Genomic DNA, 22,145 nt, shown 5'->3' with positions numbered 1-22,145 from the left:
GGCACTCCTTGGTGGTTAGCAGCACAAACCCTGCAGCCAGACTCCCTGAGTTTAAATTCCAAATCTGCCACTTACTAGCACTGTGGCCAGAGGCAGATCACTTTACCTGTCTGTGCCTCAGTTTCCTCATCTACAGAATGGAAATAAAAACAGTACTTACCAGCGGTAATGTTCTATATATTGATAGGTATTTATTTGAGTTACTCAAAACCAAAAACCTGTTGCCGTTGAGTCGATTCCGACTCATAGCAACCCTGCAGGACAGAGTAGAACCGTCCCAGAGGGTTTCCAAGGAGAGCCTGGTGGATTCGAACTGCCAGCCTTTCGGTTAGCAGCTGTAGCACTTAACCACTATGTCACCAGGGTTTTCACAAGTGTATGCATTTATCAAAACTCAGAGAAGGTATATTTAATATTTAACTGAATGGAAATTTTATATTAAAAAACTTGTATTTGTAGAATTCAAATCTTGAATTCTAGTAAATAATACAAATCTTGGAGTATTTAGGGGAGCTGTAATGATATGTACATTTTACTTTGAAATGCACCAAAAAATAAATTGGATTGATGGATAAGAGAGGATAGGTATGTGATAAAACAACTACGTAAAAGTTAATGGCAGAAATCTAGGTGGTGGGTATATGAGTATTTAATATTATACATTTTAAAGTTTCATAATAAAGTGTTGGAAAATAGCTACTTCTAGGGTTGATATGAAGATTAAATATATATTCAAAGTATTAAATACACCCACTCCTCACTTATCAACATGCTTAAGCTCCAAAGACCAGGACATTACAAAAAATTAGTGTTATGCAAAAATGGAGGATGATCACATCAGATCACAACATGGAAGATGAATACATCATTACATAATTGCCAAATTAAATCACCACATAACTGCGAAATTACGTCATTACATAGCTGCCAAGTTACATCATTACATTACTGCCAAAACCACTGAAAATCATGTCCCAGACAAGCTGACACATCGCTTTAACCATCACAGCCAGTGTTAACTCTCTCCTCACGCCTCCGTGTTCATTGCCGCCAGGTGTACATCACTAATGGGCAAATTAGTCAGTAGATTGTTTGCTACTGTGGTACATGTGAAATGTCAGATGATGATCGTCCATAAGTGAGGAGTGGGTGTATACACAGCAGTACCTGGCTTATTCAAGAAGGGCTTATGGCAGTACATTTAAGTAAACAAAAAAGTCATCTACCATATTTTTATGCAAAGACCACGCACATTATATGTTTTTAGCCAACTGTGCAACCCCTTCAAACATTATTTTCCAGGTGTGCCATGCACTATGCATGTTATATGTGTGGGTACATTACCCATCCCCTAGTAGGAAGAAAAGGGGAAGAAGTAATAAGGCACTGAGTAGTGGACACCAAAGGTGTTAAAAATCAAATCTCAAATACATTAGGGCCATGCATAGAAAATAGTCGTTGCAAGTCAGAGCTGGATGTGAATTCCGGCTCTGTTATCAATTAACCAAGAAACTCAAACAATTGATTTGAGTATTTTGAGCCTCAGCTGTCTCATGTATAAAACACAAATAATGATGCCTACACATCTAAGGGTTGTTGTGAAGATTAGAAAAAGGAATAGAGAGAGAGACAAATTAGCACATATAGTACAAATAATAAATAGTTGCAACTTTTATCATTAGAATCACTACTGTTACCTATGGTAAGTCTTTTATTCCCTTACAACCATTCTCTGCAGATGGAAACAATATTGGCCATGTATGTGGCTCTTAACCTATTAACTGCATTTGCAAGAGGCCCTACCATTCTGAAGAGTTTTCTAAAAAATCTTCATTGAAAGAGTAGGTCTTAAGTGGACTATGGCTGTACTCAGTGCAAAGTAAGAGCTGGCAACTGACAGGTAATTCATTAATCACTGTTCTCTAACACCAACTATATATATAGGTTTTGTGGGTGAAGCATTTAAGAAGTATGTTTGCTGATATTGTAAAGAATGTCACTTTAGTGCATTTAAGAAAGTGATATAAGCACCCAGCCAGGTAAGATTTGATTTGAGACAGTCTAGTCTCACATAGTTTGGACATGTTATCAGGAGGCATCAGTCCCTGCAGAAGGACATCACACTTGATAAAGTAGAGAGCGAAAAAGAGGAAGACCCTCATCGAGATGGACTGACACAGTGGCTGCAACAATGAGCTCAAGCACAACAATGATTGTGAGCATGGTGCAGGAACAGGCAGTGTTTTGTTGTCCCTTTGAGACAGAACCGACTCAAGGGCACCGAACAGCAACAACAAGGTAACACATATAAAGAATATTAAAATCATATTTATAGAAGATGAGTTCTATGCTCCCAGGAATAAATTTATAAATCACTATAAACTACTCCACGAAGACAACAACTCAATACGTAGTTTCAGTTAAAAAAAAAACCCGAAACCTGTTGCCATTGAGTCATTTCCGACTCATAGCGACCCTATGGGACAGAGTAGAACTGCCCCATAGGGTTTCCGAGGAGCGCCCAGTGGATTCGAACTGCTGACCTTCATGGTCAGCAGCCATAGCTCTTAGCTAGCTAAAAAGGGCATCAAAACTTGGCAATAAAAGGGGGAATTCTGGGAAAACTTTGCATAACATGGCTCTGCCTCGATCACTCTACGGAAACGGCTTTCTCCAGAGGTATATTCATCCCTGCATCACTAACCTGCAGGCCCTTTTTCAGGCTTTTGGATGTCTCTTTTCCATATTACGATACTGAATAATCCTGTCTCCATGTCACTATACATTCTTACTGCTTTTCCCACCAGGGATCTGATTGTTTTTCTTCCCTTTAGATTTCTCTTAACAAAGAACAGGTGTTTTCAAAAGTTCTGTCCTTTATGTTCTCTTTCACCAATTTTCAACGCTTCAGCTCACTTCTTTCTCAGGCTGTACCTGTCTTTAGCCTTAGTGTCTTCCAGACTCATTTCAGTTTATACCTATACCCTAAACATAATCACACAGATGTCTTCCTTGCATTTCAGAGTCAATCCATCCCAAAGTTAACTTCCCCCTTTCCAAAATCAGTTTCTAGTATACCTCCCTACTTCTGGTAGTGGTATTAGCACTCTTCTGAAAACCACACTTAAAAACCTATCTTTGACTTGTTTTTCAACATCCTCCAACTTTCCTCCCTCTTATCATCCTCTATTCCTCCAACACAAGTTCAGTCAATTGCCTAGTTTTGTAGGTTAGTATTTTTTAAACTGGCTGAGATACCTGGAAGTTGTCTTCTTTAAGGAACACAGTGAAAACCAAATTTATAATCAGTAAACACACACCAAAAAAAAAAAAAAAAAAAACTATTGTTGCTGAGTCATTTTTGACCAAAGGTGACCCCACGTGTGTCAGAATAGAACTGCTCCATGGCGTTTTCTTGGCTGCAATCTTTACGGAAGCAGGTCACTAGGCCCTTCTTTCATGGTACCACTCGGTGGGTTTGAACTGTCAACCTCTGATTAGTAGACAGGTGCAAACCGTGGCACCACCCAGAGACCCATCTCTCTCTCTCTCAAGCACACAAAAAGGCATACATACACACAGGCTAAGCAGTAGTAGGATTAAAGGGTTTGAGAAAACCTTCATTGGAAGAACCCTTAAAACTGAGCATCTACTCGTTTTTGTCCCGCGGACTGAAAAAAAACCACTGGTGATTTTGGCAGTTGGATACCACAATCAAAAATATTTCCAAACACACAGACAGGCAATAAACTTCATAATACCTCTCACCGTGGTCCCATTTGCAACAGTTGGCACCTTGTTAACAGAACTCATTTCTTCTCACCTGGCATAATGCAAAAGTCTCCTAAACAACCGTCCCAATGCCTCTTCTCCCTTCTAATCCACTCCATTTATCTCCTCTGTTCAGAAACTTTCAGTGTTTATCTGTCTTCGGAAAAAAAATAAACTTAAATTCACCCTGACATTCGGGGCCCTTTGCATCTGGTTTTCTACCAAAGTTACCCATTTTACCCCTACGCGTACCCCATCCAACTGACAAAAACGTCTTTTAACCTTCTCCAGACTTCTGCATTTCCTCCTCTATGTGGTTTTCCTTGAACAAGGAAGAACCCTGAGAATCAAGGTCATCCTCAGAACTATTAATGAGGCTTATTTGTATCTCTCTGTTTTTTCTGCCTTTTTAAATTTTGTCTTATGTTTATATTACCACTCTTGCAATGTCTAACACACTTCCTTACACACAGTAGTTTCAGTAAATATTTATTAGATAAACAAATAAAGAGAAAAATCTTATTTTATTTTCAAGAACAATTACTGCAGGCAGTCCAGGTCATAAAATGAAATAGGACAAAACATGAGAAAGACCAGACAGCAATAATGACCCAGGTGTGACCACTCTTACATGCAGCCCAGAAAGGTTTGGGCCTTTGTATATAATAATTAAAGTACAGATTAGTAATTCGTGGTACTTATGGTTAGGATGTGTCCACATTCAACTAGGAAAAGACAAAATTGCAATTAAAAAAAAAGCAAACGTCCAACACATACATGCTAACTTATAGAGCAGATTTTAGAAGGAACCAAGGTATCTCATGGACACCTTCAGAATTATCTTCAGAACAGGTTTAGACACTATTGCTGAAGAGATACTAAAAATTAATAAGCAAAATAGTTACCGGTATTAGTGACAGAAGACGAAGTTGTCCTGGTTTGTGCTTATATGCATGAAAATTATTAGCAAGTAAATACTATCACAGAGGTAGTATTTTCTACAAGTATAGAAAAATATTTTCTTCTCTTGGATGAATTAATTTTATATTGCTAAACCGCTAACCTAAAAAAGGAGGGAAATTTTGCTTTTGTTTTCCTAGTTTAGGACTGAAAGGGTAGAGTAAGGTCATAATGGAGTTAGCTGTTTAACTCGGAATTTTTAGGTTTTCATAATTAGGGCAAGATAACGAATAATGAAATAGGTTTCATACTCTAAAATTTCATTAAGAATTCATAGTACATATCCTTGTTTTTGGAGCCCTGGAGGCGCAGAGGTTAAGAGATGCAGTAGGTGCAGCTGCTAACCAAAAGGTTAGCAGTTCAAATTCACCAGCTGCTCCTTGGAAACGCTATGGGGAAGTTCTACTCTGTCCTATAGAGTCGCTGTCAGTGGGAATAGACTTGAAGGCAATGGGTATCCTTGCTTTGCTAAAATGATTATTGTCTTTGATGAAAATTATCAAGATTATAAAAATTTACCATTGTGATTAACTAATTTACATGTTGTTTGGGTTAAACAACAATAGCATGTAGCAATAATATTCCTAACATGACTATAATAAATCTACTCAATAGATGGTTTATCTCCTAATGTTATTATATGTTTCAGTTTTGAATACACTTTGATAAAATTGAAAAATTAAATGGGAGGAAGTATATGAGTCGAAATTGACTTGAGGGCAATGGGTTTGCTTTTAAATACCATATATAAAATAAATTCAAACCTCTATCACTTATGATTGTATAGAAAATATTTCAAGATATCTAAGAGTATAAAGAATAAATGTTATTCTTTTCTAATAATTTTAAACAAGTCCATCCTATATTCATTAAAGACGTTTCCAATATAATAAAGCTGTAGGACTTGAGGCTGGATATTGCCCTTGTTGTGAAAGGAGATAGTAACATGCCTGAAATTCGATTCCAAGGAATAAGCAGAAAAGTCAAATGCCATTTCTGACCTGCTGTCCATTTTGAGAATAAACACATTTTCTTAACAGCTCTGGCTGGGTTTGCATTGTGCCCTCTAGCACTTTTAAGCCTCATAACAACCTCCCGTGATCTGTATTCACCCCATTTCACAGATGATGCTCAGTGAATTTCCCGTGGTCCCAATGGTGGTAAAAAGCTGAGTCAGATTTAGTCTCGGGTCCATCTAACACCATAGCCCGGCTTCTAAGACAGCATGCTATAGCTCAAAAAAAGGTGACCCATTTAAATGTGTCTTCCAGAGTGACACCTTTTTGTAAGTTTCTGCCTATCCATATTAATCTTCAGGAAGAGATAGTGAGCATTACGCAGCTGACAATCTGGGGGCAAGAATATTTATAAACATAAGGAAGTGAAGTTTCTATAATTTCTCGGCAGCACACTATGAACGTGAATGTGTGAAATATTTTATTACAATGGCAATAATCAGTGAAAAACTCTAGGACTGTGAGGATTAAGTAAAAACTTAAAGACATGACTAGAACACCATTTATTATTAACAAGATACATCATTGCAGCCTTATTAGGTTTACCTTACATTCTCTAAAAAGTGAAACTTCACATGAATAATAAAGGCAGCACTCATCATTTTAGCAGGAACAACTACACTTTCAAACCTGAAAACTTTATCATTCACGTAAGTGTTCACTTACAAATCAAATGAAAGATGAACTGTATGTGTCAGGCCTTTAAATGGGAGGAAAACATTGTTATAGCAAAAGGTGTAATATTTAAGGATAAACAGTGGCTGCAGATTTCAGAATTTTCTCTACGGACTGTTTCTATAATACACCTATTTGATGACTTGGTAACTAGCAGTGCTGAACACACAGTAGCTATTCCAAATTATACTGAGGGCATGGACTGAGTTTCACGTACGTGATCCTCTGGGTAGTGCCTGGAAGGATGGATGGATGGCTGGATGGACAGATATGAATATATACTACTCTGCACATGGATACACCTCAGTTCTGTAGGTTTTACTGCCTATCGTGTGTCAATTCTTCATTGTAATTGGCTAAGCTGAAAACGCTTACGATGTTGCTCAACACACAGAGTCTCCAATCAAGGGTAGCTCTTCACCGTGTCTTTTCAGAAGCTAAGTTCCTCCACACCGCTGACTAGCTCTCTCAAGAAACGTGTCCAAGGTAAGCGCCTAAGATAACGTTCAGTCACTTGAAACATTTCCTTATGTGGGACACTTCTCCACAAGGAGACACCTGAGAATGAACAGTCTTATAATAAATATTAAGGCACGCTAAAATAATTACATAATTTCTCTCTTCTTTAAGAACAATGATACAACCACAACAGAGGCAGAACAATTGCAAATAAAATTAAATAAGGTTATAAAAGCCAACATAAAACCAGAACGCAATATTCTTGCCTATCCTCCTCGTACATCAATTTGACGTTATACAGAAATATCCTAGAAATAACTTTCCAGAATAAAACACATAAAAATTTACTGTAGTCAACCTTTCTGGTACCTATTAGTTAAATCTAGGTATCATATGGCATTTCTTAAAGCCAAGCATGAACCAATCTGCCTACCGTAAATCACACAGTGTCACGTGTGCCCCGCGAACAGGACTGCAGCTCAAGTTGTTACAGAAGCACTTGGTAGTAGCCTAACGAGTCTTAACAAACCCTCGCTGATTCAGTGTACACTACGAATGAGCCACCAAACACCCAGAAGTTTTTTGCTGCTCATTTCAAGTTCTCAGGCTTGCTAACATTTATTGATTCTGGGGACTAACTGCAAATTTAGGCAGAAAGTCACTTTTTATTTTTAGAGAACACTGCTCTCCCTGCACTCAGTCTGGGAAAAATAATTACCTCTATATTCTATATAGACCATGGATACTTATTAAACAATGAGTTTCACAGAATATAGGATAAATGAAATGTGAGCTCTGTAATACTAATTCACCAAACGTTTTTGAGTAACTTCTAGCGTCAGACAGTTTCTAGGTGTTAGGGACACGGCGATGAACAAAACAGACGTTCTAACATAAATTTAAACCCCTTGGCTTCCTGAAGAGGCTACATGAAAAGAACTCCACATACACACTTATACGTACTTGTATATCTATATATCCAGAGTATTCAGTAAATATGATGCATATTTTACACCAAACAAAAATTCTATGAAAGAAATGTTACAACCAATTTCCTTTCTATTAGATCAATTTATTTTCCTGGGAAAACATACTTTCTCTGCACTAAAGATCAGAGAAATACAGGCTTCAGTATAATAATACTTGATTTATCCATCACATCTCGAGAGCAGCACTAATGTATGGAGAATGAAGTCAAACCTGAACGTATTTATATGTACTGTTCTTAACTAGTAAGTTTCACAACCAACTGACTGATCCTACAGTTGAAATAATTTTCATTACGTGTAAGGTGTTTGAGTTTTTCAGTAAATTACTTTTTGGAGAGACGGAAACCAAAAGTGCACGAAAGAGTTAAAATATCTTTCAACTAATGAAATTGCTGTCCATAAAACTGGATGATCACTACTCAACAGTTCATCATTTAGTATATAAACACACAAGGTGAGCTAATAAATTTTAAAAAATCAATTCAAAATTATTTTTACCCAAAGCTGTTTAAGTCTCAAAAAGTAAAAGTGCTTAAGTCTCAAAGGCATCTTTCCTTCTGGTTATATTTTCTGTTTTACAGAAACTTCAAATCTCTGGAAACTCAAATTATTCTAGTGACTGAGAACACACACATGCACAGACACACACACACACAAAATGTCCAAAGGTAAAACCAGGAGAGTTAATTTGAGCTTACTTCAGCAACCGACAAGTAAACATACTCTTCAATCATCATTAATCCCAAGTGTCCAGCAGCTGATTAACCTAATAGAAAAAGTGTATTACTGTGTAGGAGACGAAGTAGCACACAGATACTCAGTGGGTTACACGTAGACTAGTACCTGAGAAATCCAGGCAACCATTATCTAACTAAGGAGCCGACATCAGAGAAAAGGAAGAAGAAGAAAGGAAGTCAGGGAGGGAGAGCAGTAAATGGTAGAGCTACTAGATTGAAGACTCACGGACTCACTGGCATTATTTCAAATACACATTCTTTTCTTTCTGTTTACCAGAATCTTAGGTATATGCCATTCCTTCTGTGAATTCTCAACTGACTACACAAAGTAAAAGAATATTGTCTTGAAAAACGTGAACTGGCTTGATAGATTACAGTAAACAGGAACAGATATAACCCAAAAGATTGCCTTGTCCCTCAATGTTATTTTCAAATATATTTTACTCCTAGATAACAACGAATACACGTGGAAGTCAACTTTTACAATGACATAATTCCTTCACTTGCAGGACTCTCATTTTCATGCATGGTGACTTCAAAGTGAAGAAAATATGAACTCCATAATTTCAAATGTCTCCCACCCCAAAGGCTGGGCAAGATTTTTTAGAATCACAGAAGGCTATAATAAACCAGATTTTTTTAATTTGTAGGTTAAATAACCATAGGAAGTATGTATTTTTTAACTCTTCACTTTTAAGTTCTCTCAGGCTCTAGTAAAGAACAATTACCTTTAAGCATGAAGTGTTCATATTTTGAGGCAGCTTTACTCTACCAACAGTCCAGCTGATGAGTCACTCAGGGTTACACAGATGCTCCACTTACAAAGAGAACAGCTTGAAAATATTTGAAGAATAATTCACCAAAAATTAAAAATTTTAGGTACATGTGTTATTTCATATTAAACACATGAAACTCTGTCACTTTAAAAACAGCAAAGGGCTTTGAACCATGAAAGATATTACTATGTTATGCTGATTCTGAGAGTTCAAGGTGAAAAGGTCAAGAGAGAAGTTCTCTAAGGAGACTAAATTAGTTAAATCTCCATTGGCAAATAATAACATAACTTAAAAATCTTGAAATAGAAATGCCATTTTTTTTTTAAACCAAACAGCATTTGCTCTACACAGTGAAAAAAATATCAGCGGCACCATTTCCTGTTTTTGTCCCTCAAGATTACATGAAATTTGATTTGAGCCTTGATCCTAACCCTATCAATATTCAGAGTGAAGGTCATATATTCACTCTTGTCAGCCACTCTGTCCTTAAGGCTTCTACATTCTCAGCGGCAAGGAGTGAATTATTAGATCAGAGGGTGGCTAACGTTTCTACAGGATTCATCCTTTCAGTGATAAGGGTAACGAAGAATGTACAGGTTCTTACACATTTTTCAGGACAATTAAAAAATTCTTGGTATGATGTATTCATATATAAATAAGTAAACATGTACAGACCCACATACACTGTCAGATGCATTATCAGTGGTATTTTACAGGACAGCCAAGTTCCTTGACCTTTGAGCACACTTTTTTTTTTTTTTTAACTACCATTACTTAAGTGCCATCCTATGTGGTAGGTATTTATCAGGCACTTGACATAACTACCTCATTTAATTCTTACAGCCCTTCAGGGTAGAGATTATCTGCATAGTAAGATGGGAAAACAAAAGTTTCAGAGAGATTAAATAATCACCGAAAATTCTTTTGATTAAGAAGTGTCAGAATTAGGATTTACACCTGCTACTCTCGTTCCAAAACCCAGGCTTTGCTACACTCTCTTGCCTCCTAGCCTCCTTTATATTAAAAAAAAAAAAAAAAAAAAGCCTCAGATGTCTAAGCATGCGCCTTTCCCTCAATTCTTAAGACGCTATAAGCTACCAAAGCATCAGTTATGTACTTGATCTCTAAATCATCTTAATACATAATGGTCTGGTTGCAATGTTTTAGAATACCTTCAGGGTTAATCAAATCAGTCTCTGCTGGAGTTCCATCGGTCTAGCGTTTTTCCAGGAGGCTGAGGAAAAGGTAATGGGAAGTCACTGTGTAGTGAATATACCTGAGGTGGAGTACCACAGAAAAACTGCTGGGCTATAATTGTTAAAACTCCCCACCGTGCCTGCATTCTTCATCTCTAGAATAATTCTTGAAATTTTACGTAAGTAGACAAAGGCAACTGGCTACCATTATGTGGTAAAATTATTATTATATTACTACTGGAAAAAGCAAAATATCGATTTTCTCATTCTCTTCCCTTATCTAATTAGGTATTTGTCAAAGCTCTGTAACCTATTATACATAGGTAAGAAACTGGTATGAGTATCATTTCCCTTCTCTGATTGTGTATGCACGCTGCTGAGTCCAGTCTGTAGTAATTTTAATTCATTTTAAAAGTACTTATAAAACGATGACGTAAGCCCATTATACAATACTAGAAACCCTTACTGCATGGTGGAAAAAGTTCTAACGTTTGATACCTTTAAGAAACTCTGGAACCACATCAACTTCTCATTCTTTAAAGCTTGTCACAGATAAGGTTTCATGGCTCACTGTGTTCCATGCAACCACAACAAAAGGATTCACAATCACATAATTTTAGAAAATCTTGGTGAAACAATTCATTTACTATGGACTTTAGTTTTCATTCAGTACAGTCTGGGTTAAACAATTCGTTTAAACACAGGACTTCTTAGGCTCTTTAATATACTAGTGGACTCTGTCTGTCTAGAAGAGCAACGGACGGTACGATGCAGGTTATATTCTGGTTAACACAGACACTGCCCCCCGCCATGAAGCCTTTCCCTGCCCCACCTTCAAAGGTCACTCCTAACAACAACTGTCTTTCTCTACTCCATGACACAGGAACTGGCCATGTGACATGTGAGTGGAAGTGACACGTGCTACTCCCAAGCAGCTGCTTTGAGAGCCCTGGACCCCCCATCACGCTCTTTTCCTTCTGCCACAAGCTTGTACATCCCAGAGGGGCTGCTCCTTCGGTTTTGGTCCAGAAACAAAGAAGACATGGAACAGAGTGGTAGCACACTCAAAGGGACATGATCAGAGTAAGAAAGGAACTTTTACTATTAAAAACCACTAAGGTTTAAGGAACCTTTTGATACTGAAATGTACCTTTGCCTAAGCTGACAAGCATAGCATGTCTTCCTGATTTATTTGATCCTGGCATCCATTTGTCGAGCAACATCTTCCAGGATTTATTTCTTAAATTACTCCTGGTTTTGCATGGCATCTTTTTATTTCTTAGTTAATACTATATTTAAGATAAGCATATATTTTATATACTTAAGGCAGAAGCATACAGTCTTAGTCAACATCAATTAAGCTTTTATCAGCAATTTGAATTTTTGTCAATTTATGCCTAGTTAAGATAAAAATACACTTTATTGTAATAATTTAACATTCAAAAATCATAGATAGATGGCTCCTTAGTCAAGACTGCCCTACTAAAGATGCTTCATGGGTTAGGTTTCTGAACAGGTCACACAAAATATCCAACTGCACTTTCAAGAACTTGGTAAATTTAATATATTGTCACAATTTTTTTTTTTTTTTTTTTTATTATGCTCTAAGTGAAAGTTCACAAATCAAGTCAGTCTCTCATACAAAAATCTATATACACCTTGTTAGGAAACTCCTAGTTGCTCTCCACCTAATGAGACAGCACACTCCTTCCCTCCACTCTCTACATCCATGTCCATTCAGTCAGCTTCTGTCCCTCCCTGCCTTCTCATCTCCCCTCCAGACAGGAGATGCCAACATAGTCTCACATGTCTACTTGATCCAAGAAGCTCATTCCTCACCAGTATCATTTTCTATCTTATAGTCCAGTCCAATGCCTGTCTGAAGAGTTGGCTTTGAGAATGGTTCCTGTCTTGGGCTAAAAGAAGGTCTAGGGACCATGACCTCCAGGGTCCTTCTAGTCTCAGTCACACCATTAAGTCTGGTCTTTTTATGAGAATTTGAGGTCTGCATCCTACTGCTCTCCTGCTCCCTCAGGGATTCTGTGCTGTGTTCCCTTGTCAGGGCAGTCATCGGTAAGTTTAATTTTCTTTAAGCCTCATCACACTCAAATTCTCTTTTGGATTAGCAATTGAGAATTTATTTGAAATCTCAGTATACTAATTTTTGAATATTCCATAGTCTGTTCTGCTGACCTAGCAACGGTCAGTCATATGCACGCTAAAAGAGGAAGGCAGGCAGATATTCTAGACAGGTTTAATAAGCTAACAAATAAAATATTCTAAAAGCAAAGATTTAAGATTACTTTTCAATTAATCAGAAAGTTAAAGAATAAGATCACGTCCTAAAAATTACAACTAATCAGTATTAACTAGATTTGCTCACTTTCCCTGACATCAAGTTCCTCAGCCCTACGAATCATCGGTTCACCATAAAGTGTCCAACATCAACAAGGCAATCACACGTTTAATTTTCAGACTATGAAAACTCTACACATTTAAATAATCATTATTAAAACTAATTTTAAAATACTATAGCTGTATTTTACAAGTTTAAAATGTTTTCCCCCCTAAAGCAAGAGCTTTAAAAATAAGATAACTTATGTACAGGAGGACAAAGTTATACTATCTTTGAGTTTCAAAATTTGACAAAATTTGCCACATGTATTTATTTTTAAATCTCATTTTTTCTTGGGTGGTTTTCCTATTTAAAATAGTTTCACGGATGCAGGAAATTTTAGCTACACAATGGCCTCTATTATTTTTAAGAGGTAAGAAAAACTCCATACTGCCTTGACATGACTCACTTTTTCAGTCACAGTAGTACAAAACGCAGGTTCTGGAGAAGAGGCCAGTTTAATACTTATTTAGGTATGTAGCCTCTAGATATTCACAACTTGAATAAATTAACTTTCAATAATAACACTCTATTGTGCAGAAACAAATCAGTAATTTCAAAACAGTTAATCAAGAAAAATCACGATTTTAGAGGAAAGTTTAACTTACTTGATGGAGATTAAAATGTCACTTTAAAGAAATAAAATTGACAAGAAAAAATTTAAACGTAATTGTCACACTTTCTGGATCAATATGGAAAGTGAATTCATCAGATGGGAAAGAGCTGAGGTGGACTCTGATAGCACATAGTTCTTAACCGCGTCACTGCTTCCAGGGAAGTCAGTCAGGTGCCCCTTAGGTGCTGCTCTTACCAGTCAGCTCAAGGCTTTCCATTGTGATTTCAACAGAACATCAGAACTTCCAGCTTCTGTGACGTTGCAGGATTCTGTGAAAGACCCATAGCAAAGCAGTTAAAATGGTGAGCCACGAAGGCCTTTCAAGCAAAGCTGACACTTACCGTCATTTAGCAAAATAATCCCGAAACAAAATGAATTAATAGTCAAACGATCAAAATCAGGCAAACTATTAAATGTCTCTAAGAGAAAGTGTTTACGCTCAACTTTAACAAAAACAAGTCACTAAAATTATTCAACGGGAATTTTGAGATTAATGTTACTGAGACAAAATGATAAATCCCTCGGAAAAACGTGGGATTAAATAAAGAACAGATTACCCAATAAGCAAGGTACACATGGGCTTACTTGGGCTTACTTAACTAATCTGAAGTGTACAATTTCACCTGTTTTTTCCCCCAACTACAGATTTTTTTTTTTTTTAGTAAATAAACACAATTAAGTCTGTGGGTACTGTGCATATGTATGTAGTCCATGTGTACCTTGTTTACTGGTTAATCTGCCCCTGGGTTAAACTGACATCATGACTAAATTCAAGTTATTCTGAATGGGACTGGTCCAACCTAGGAGCCCTGGTGGCACAGTGGTTAAGAGCTCAGCTGCTAACCAAAAGTACAAATCCACCAGCCACTCCTTGGAAATGTGATGAAGCAGTTCTACTCTGTCCTATAGGGTCACTATGAGTCTGAATCGACGCCACAGCAATGGGTTTGTTTTTTTTTTTTTTTTTGAGCCCAACCCAACTAGATAAGCTTTGACTCAGACATTAATCTCCTAAATTTATTTTTTAGATGTTTTAAAAGATTGTGGGTGAAGCAAGACAGCTAAAAACTGAGGCAGTGAGAGGCACTGCAACCAATTAGTTTCTAGCTACAAAGGGTTATGTACATTTACCAAACCCATTGCCATAGAGTCCATTCCAGCTCTCAGTGACCCTACAGGACAGAGCAGAACTGCCCCATAGGGTTTCCAAGGAGTGGCTGGTGGATTCCAACTGCTGACCTCTTAACCACTATGCCGCCAGGGTTTCCTATGTAAATATAGGAAAATCATAAAAAACTCCTTCCCATTAAGACAATTCCAGCTCACAGCAACCCTACACGACAGAGCAGAACTGCTGCAAAGGGTTTTCGAGACCGTAATCCTTACAGAAGCAGACTTCCACATCTTTCTCCTGCCAAGTGGCTTTTAGGTTCGAACCACCAACCTTTCCATTAGCAGCCAAACTACTTAACCACTGCGACACCAGGGCTCCTTGTAAATATAGGCCAGAAGATCAAAATCAGCAGATGGAGTACATAAATCAAATGCAACATTCTACGTTAACAGCACTACACATCTAGACATATACCTAAATTGTCATTTTTAAGAATTAAAACTTGTCGTTTTCATAGTTTCCATGTGAGACGCATTCATTTAGTTTCTAGGAAGCTGTACTGGGAATACTGAGCTCACACTCAACTAAGAGACAATTTCCTGCCGCCTGCAGATTATTAACTGTGCTATTTCTTAAGTTACAGCACACCCTAAAAATCCGATATCACTTTGTGGCTTATGGCTTTATCAATACTATTAGTTATTTTATGGCTTGGCTGAAGGGCTCCCCCCCCCCCACCATCAGCCACTATGATACGGAAGAACTGCCTCTCACACATTAAATATCAAAAATGTGTAGTGACTCATCTAAGCAATCCTATCTGGAATTAGATGATTCAGTTGTCACCCAGTATTTTTAAAGAAAACAATAGCTGGAAACAATGCATAAAGTGTTAAATGGTCTCATGTGGTTTCCAAAAGATACTACTCATTTGTCCATATTTTTTAAAACAAGGCAATGGATGAAAGAGTAAATCCAGATCTTTTAAGCAATCTACAAAACACAACATAGGAATACTTTCCAGTGAAATGCCTGTTTCTACCACACTTCAGGAAGGGAGAGCACAGGTCCAAAAACTGACGAAATACATGGTATTTTAAGCCTGTTCTTAACCATCATGAAACAGGCAACTAACATTATTGTTGTTTTAGGAAAATCACAGATACTGAATATCTCATATATGTGCATACTTTTTCTTCACACAAATTCATAAAAGCATACAAGACCATTAAAATAAATATTGTAAAATAAATGAGTAAAAACTGTGAATAAATATAAATAACTGTCAAGTAAGTAAACTGATATAAACAAAAGATAAATACGATTTATATTGCAAAATTGTGAGTGCAGTCCACCATTAATTTTGACAGTATAGGTTTGATCATTATTTTGGTTTTAAGATTTGTTTATCCTTTAGTTTAAGAAGTCAGCACATGCTACCTGAGAAATAAACATGTTAATATATCCTATGTGCAGAACTTCTTTTAGGAGCTCAAAAATAAACTCAGTAATCTTCAGGTGCCCTTACAAATTTATCTGTTTCCATAATTACATATATATATCCATATATTTGTTGTTGTCATTGTCAGGTGCTGTCGACTCAGACCAGATTCACAGCGACCCCATGTACAACAGAACGAAACCCTGCCTGGTCCTGCATCATCCTCACTGTCATTGCTGTGCTTGGGCTCATTGTTGCAGCCACTGTGTCCATCCATCTCACTGAGGGTCTTCCTCTTTTTCACTGACCCTCTACCAAGCATGATGTCCTTCTCCAGGGACTGGGCCCCCCTAATAACATGTCCAGAGTACGTAAGACGAAGTTTCACCATCCTTGCTTCTAAGGAGCATTCTGGCTGTACTTCTAAGACAGATTTGTTCGTTCTTCTGGCAGTCCATGATTTATTCAACATTCTCTTCCAAAACCATAATTCAAAAGTATCAATTCTTCTTTTGAGCTCCTTATTCATTGTTCAGCTTTCACATGCATATGAGGTGACTGAAAATACCATGGCTTGGGTCAGGCACACCTTGTCCTCAAAGTGACATCTTTACCCTTGAACACTTTAAAGAGGTCTTTTGCAGCAGATTTGCCAAATGCAACATGTCGTTTGATTTCCTAACTGCTGCTCCCATGGGCGTTGATTGTGGATTCGTGTAAAATGAAATCCTTGACAACTTCAATTGTGTATATATATATACACATAAAAAAAAATACATACCATAATTATACCTTATTTTCATTACCGTTTAATAATTTGAAATTTTTTTTAAATAATTTATCACCTGTGATGCAACTACCTATGGGTAAAGCAAACAGTTGGCTATGTTGTGGCCAATAGGGGTTTTAAAACTCTTAGGATAACAGAGAAATCATGATAACGAAGAAATAGGCTTAACTGGCTAGGAGAGCGAATCAGCCAGCAGAAGAGGGGTCCATTTTAAGGCTGATGATCCCGCCTGAGACAGGCCCTTCAAGTCCTCTGACAGCTGAACTTAAGAGACTCCAGCTTTTATCTGGCTGGTACAAATAACCACATGAGTAGCTTCAGAAAAGTCATTCCAGCATAAGCTGTTCTGCATTTAAACTATATGAGCTTCACAAAGTGTTCGGATTTGAGGGAAATGGGTGGCTGTGTGTTGTGTCAGAAGGGCAGGCTGGCAGGCAGGGGGAAATGCTTCAAGTATGAACACACCGCAGCTGAGCAGTGACTTGGAGGTACCCTTAGACCAAGGCTGGGCAGACAGTCACGTGAGCCACCCACACCTATTTGTGCTCTCTGGGCCCCAACCTCATTCTCATCCAACAGGACCTTGGATTTCTGATTCGCCATGATTGAGATCCCACTGCCTCATTAAGAACCTTCCTTCCCCTTTCCAAGGCCTCTGCTCCCCACCCATGACAGTACCACCCCCAGGGGATGCGTACCAAGCCAGGCCTGACCCGGCACAGCCCAGGATTTCCTCTGAAAAACCTCATCAGGGCAGGTAAGACAGCCACCTACTAAACATCTATTATGTGCCTCTTACCACAAATGGGGTATCTGACTTGGCAACTGAAGGCTCTATCTTAAAGATCTTGGCCTAAGCAATCATTGAAATATCGTGAAGCAACTGGCTTTCTGGCACAGCTCACACATTGCCCCTTGGGGTGCTGTGTTTTGAAAAGCCTATTATTATCCTAAAAAAGGTGAGGTGCCCCTTCTTACAATGAGGCTGACTCCCAATTAGTGCTAATGCCCAGGACAGCATTCAGAGGCACATGACAGCAAGGTTCCCTTTTGTGCCCACACTGTGTGTTTGCACCCTGATGCCACCACTACCTAGTCACTGCAGAAGGGACTCCAAGGTAACCATGGGGCCCACTTACATGGAAGAATATTTAATCCCCACGAATGACTGCTTTTCTGATGCTTTCATCAGTTCTCTGGGTAATGGATTAAGCTTTAACTAACTCATTTTCATACATACCCCTAATTCAATCAAGCTCAATACAAGTCATTTCTGGACTGCAATTATTTGCTAAGGAACAATTACATTCAAATGAAAAAAAAACTCTGGGCATGATACAATACATGGTACAGATGCCTCTCCGTTTAGGGAGCAAGAACAACAACCACCACCACCAAACAGCCAGAAAAGGAAGCCGATTTTTCCTCCTCTTCCTGAAAATAGAATACTCATGCTTTTACACCTGAACAAAACAAAATGGTGAGCCTGAGAAAGCATATTTTTAAGCTATTATTTTAAATTATGTTATGTTTTTGAAAGATGCTTCATTTCCAACCTAAGAGTCAGCATGACCTCTGAGAGCCAAAACAGGCCCAGGACACAAACTAAAAGTCCTAATATCCTCTTATCCACTAAATATTCCACTAGCTTCCTCCATTTTCCCAACAACATCCACCTATCACTGAATCTTCCACCAGCTTCCTCCATTTTCCTAACAAATATGTATTCCAACTTGCACTTTACAATGCGTTTTTCCTAGGATTTTTTTTCCATTTTAAACCTACCTCCTATCCTTCACGCGAACACAATTTGTGTCTTTTTCTCTTTTATATGTTAAACACCAAGCCCACTGCTGTCTGGTCAATTCCAACTCACAGCGACCCTGCAGGACAGAGGAGAACTGCCCCATAGGGCTTCCGGGGCTGTAATCTTTACGGAAGCAGACTGCCACAGCTCTCTTCTGCAGAGCCGCCGGTAGGTTTCGAACTGCGGAACTTTCGGTTAGCAGCCAAGTGTTATAAAAAAAATCTATATATAATATACTACAAGTTTATATATGAACTTAAACACAAACTCCAAGCCATTATTTCAGTGTAATATATCATGTTTGTAGGAAAAAAAATAAATAACTTGTTGATTTAACCAAAGCCGCCTCCGCCCTGAGTGTGCACAAGGCTTTTCCCCTACTCCACACTCCTTTAACCTCAAGCGTCAGGCACAATATAAAGCACAATCGTACGAAAGGTGCTGCCGTCACACCAGCTGTTACAGTTCTGGCCAGTGAATTCCAGGCCGCGGGTCACCGGGGTCCACCACAGACTGAAGGACACTGATCGTAGCAACGATAAGCTAACAGTCTGACCTCCAGTTAAATCATTCGCTGAAATAAAGTATCTTCGTAGAGACAAAGTGCAGAACAGAAGGACACGCACACTCACATTTTAAACAAACTAAAGATACTGACAATAAGAATAAAGACAACACTTACTAAACCACTCACTTGTCTTTTATAGTTGAAGCCTAAACCAAAGCTACTTCACAGGCATTTCTGGCCAGGCGCCAATCTCAAACTGAAGTTACATGTGTCAGCTAAACCGAGAACGAAAATCTCTTAAAAGAAAAGACAAATCTGAAGTACGTATCCCTGATTTCTCTCCCATACCCTGACATTTCCTCATGCCTTTCAGTTAAGAAACCTTAAATATAGTAATAAAGGCAAAATGCATCTTAGAGGTAACCGGACACCAAATGGCAAGTGAAAGCAACTACTAAGTGATTTCATATCCGTCCACCTGTTTGGACTCCCCAGTAAGGCGACAGAAAACATGAGCAGACAGAAAATCGAACATTACTTCTCTAGTATTCCTTCCTCAACATGGACCTCTGAGATCAAGACGAGTGATGTAGAAATTTCCTTCCCTTCAGTACTCAGTGTCACACCGATTATACAATGATGTCTGGTGGCACAATGGTTAAACACTCGAATGCTAACAGAAAAGCTGGAGTTAGAGCTCACCCAGTGACTCTGCAGGAGACAGACCTGTTGATCTGCTTCCATAAAGATTACAGCCAAGAAAACTCTGAGGCAGGTCTACTCTGTCACATGGAAACCCTGGTGGCAGTTCAAATCCACCAGGCGCTCCTTGGAAACCGTATGGGGCCGTTCTACTCTGTCCTATAGGATCACCATGAGTCAGAATCGACTCCACGGCAGCGGTTTGGTTTTTTTTTTTTTTACTCTGTGACATGGTATCACTATGAGTTGGAATCAACTCAAGGGCACGCAACAATAATATATACCTACCTATATGCCAAGAGAAGAGAGATACAGACCTTTTACTGTTCGAGGGATTATTAAGGACCGACTATTTTTTTTTTATGTATTAACACTACAAACGGTGTTATAACAGATGATCTGGCTGGGTAATCATACACATACAAAAAAGCGGCATAATAATAGAGGGTTATACATAATAAGTGTCAAAACGGTACACACATCGTTTTTAAAAAGCTGGAATGACCAACGGGACCTTTATGCAGCAGATGAGTAAAGCCGTCACTGTAAGGGCGGGTGGCGATTCAGGAGGCAGAGAGACAGGATGGGGGAGTGTGCTACAGACCCTGAGAGACGATGAGCAAAGGGTCAGTATCTGGGAACACGTACGATGTGCTGTAAGGGACAGAGGGCAGGTTTAATTAAGGAGCACGGTTCACACAGAAAACGTGGGACATGAAATGAGAAAAGAACGCGGTTGGACTCTCTTCTCTTCACAGCCTCATAAATAGCACAGTGAAGCTGTGGTTGTTTTTAGCTGCCTTCAAGACAGCCTCCAATCTATGGGGCCCCAGGGTCCGATCCAACATGGCCCAACCCTGTTGGACCATAGGGTCTCCATTGGCTGACTTTCTTTTTCCCCCGAAGTAGATCTCCAGGCCTTTCTCCAGGCTGTTTCAGTCTGGAAGCTCTGCTGGCATCTGCTCTGCATCGCGGCAACACCAAAGCGCGTGCTGTGACGGAGGACTGGCAGCTGCGCTGGACATGCGTTGGTCAGGAATCAAATCTGGGTCTCCACGTGCAAGGCGAGAATTCGGCCACTGAACCACCACTGCCCCCTAGAGTAGGGTGAGCAGACTGCTGTCATGGAAAGCTGACTGGCCATACACGGTGACCCTACATCCACTGCTCGACCAGACTGACTACTGTGGAATCAATTCTGATTCACAGCCACCCTGCAGGACAGAGCAGAAATGCCCCACAGGGTCTCCTAGGCTGTAGTCTTTAGGTAAGCAGGCCACCACATCTCTCTCCCACAGAGCGGCTGGTAGGTTTGAAGCACCAACTTTTCAGTTAGCAGCCGAGAGCTTAACCACTGCACCACCAGCATCCAATGCTTAAAACCCTACAATTGTGGACTAATTTCCAAAGGCCTCTCTGAGTCTCCGTTCCTCATCCACAAAATGGGATAACAATCTCTGCCTCTGAAGGTTGCTTTAAGAATTACTAGAAGATATTATAAATACAAAGCACCTGACATACAGTGAGCGCTCAATAAATGTCAGTGACCTTTCTTACCCGAGTTCAAAGCTGCGTGTTAGGAAAGCCTTTTAGTACAGTTACATGCAGAACACACTGAATTTTGCCTCCAACATTCCTGGCATTCCAATGTCGAGGGAACTGTCACTTTCCCAAAGGGTGTCTCACTGTGCATTTTAATTTCGGTGGTTTTAACGTATGTTTAATTCTGACAATCTGAGCAACCACTTTTTATTACTACCAATTTCTAGGTACATTAGCTGATTTGATAATGTGGATATTTTATTACAGTGATCATTTGCTGTACGCTTGTTGCTTCAAGAACTATGGTGGAGCCCTGAATTTCTGCAGTTTCCGTAAGTAGGGGGAAATGAGTAAGCATTAGTCCAGTCAGAGGGCCTGGCAGGGAGGCACTAAATGCCTCCTTATACTTCCATGAACTCTATAAATGTGCCTTTGACCTTCTCAGGCAGGGTAAATTATACATTTAAGGCAAAAGGAGTTTCACTTCCAGGAAGGGTATAAAAGCATGCTCGCCAGCAGCTACCACAGTCAGAAATGACAGGGAACCCCCAGTTACTTCAGGAAGGTTCATTAGCTCAATCAAACCGCTGAGCACTGAGCTGGAAAAGAAGGGTTAGGATAATCCCAGGCGTGTGGTCTACCCCTTAGAGA

General features: G+C 39.0%; 1 protein-coding gene across 7 annotated transcripts in view; it reads right to left on the bottom strand.

The window, feature by feature from the left end:
• BBX (BBX high mobility group box domain containing) overlaps window positions 1–22,145 on the bottom strand; it is a 294,477-nt gene that overhangs the window by 167,229 nt on the left and 105,103 nt on the right. For all 7 annotated transcript variants that reach the window (XM_049858245.1, XM_049858248.1, XM_049858249.1 and 4 more), the window contains one exon: window positions 13,786–13,859. The gene's annotated coding sequence lies outside the window, so the exon portion shown is untranslated. The remainder of the gene's footprint in view (window positions 1–13,785; window positions 13,860–22,145) is intronic.

This window comes from Elephas maximus, chromosome 18 (genome assembly GCF_024166365.1).
Source record: "Elephas maximus indicus isolate mEleMax1 chromosome 18, mEleMax1 primary haplotype, whole genome shotgun sequence".
Lineage (NCBI taxonomy): Eukaryota > Metazoa > Chordata > Mammalia > Proboscidea > Elephantidae > Elephas > Elephas maximus.
This window is presented reverse-complemented; position numbering and strand designations above follow the sequence as displayed.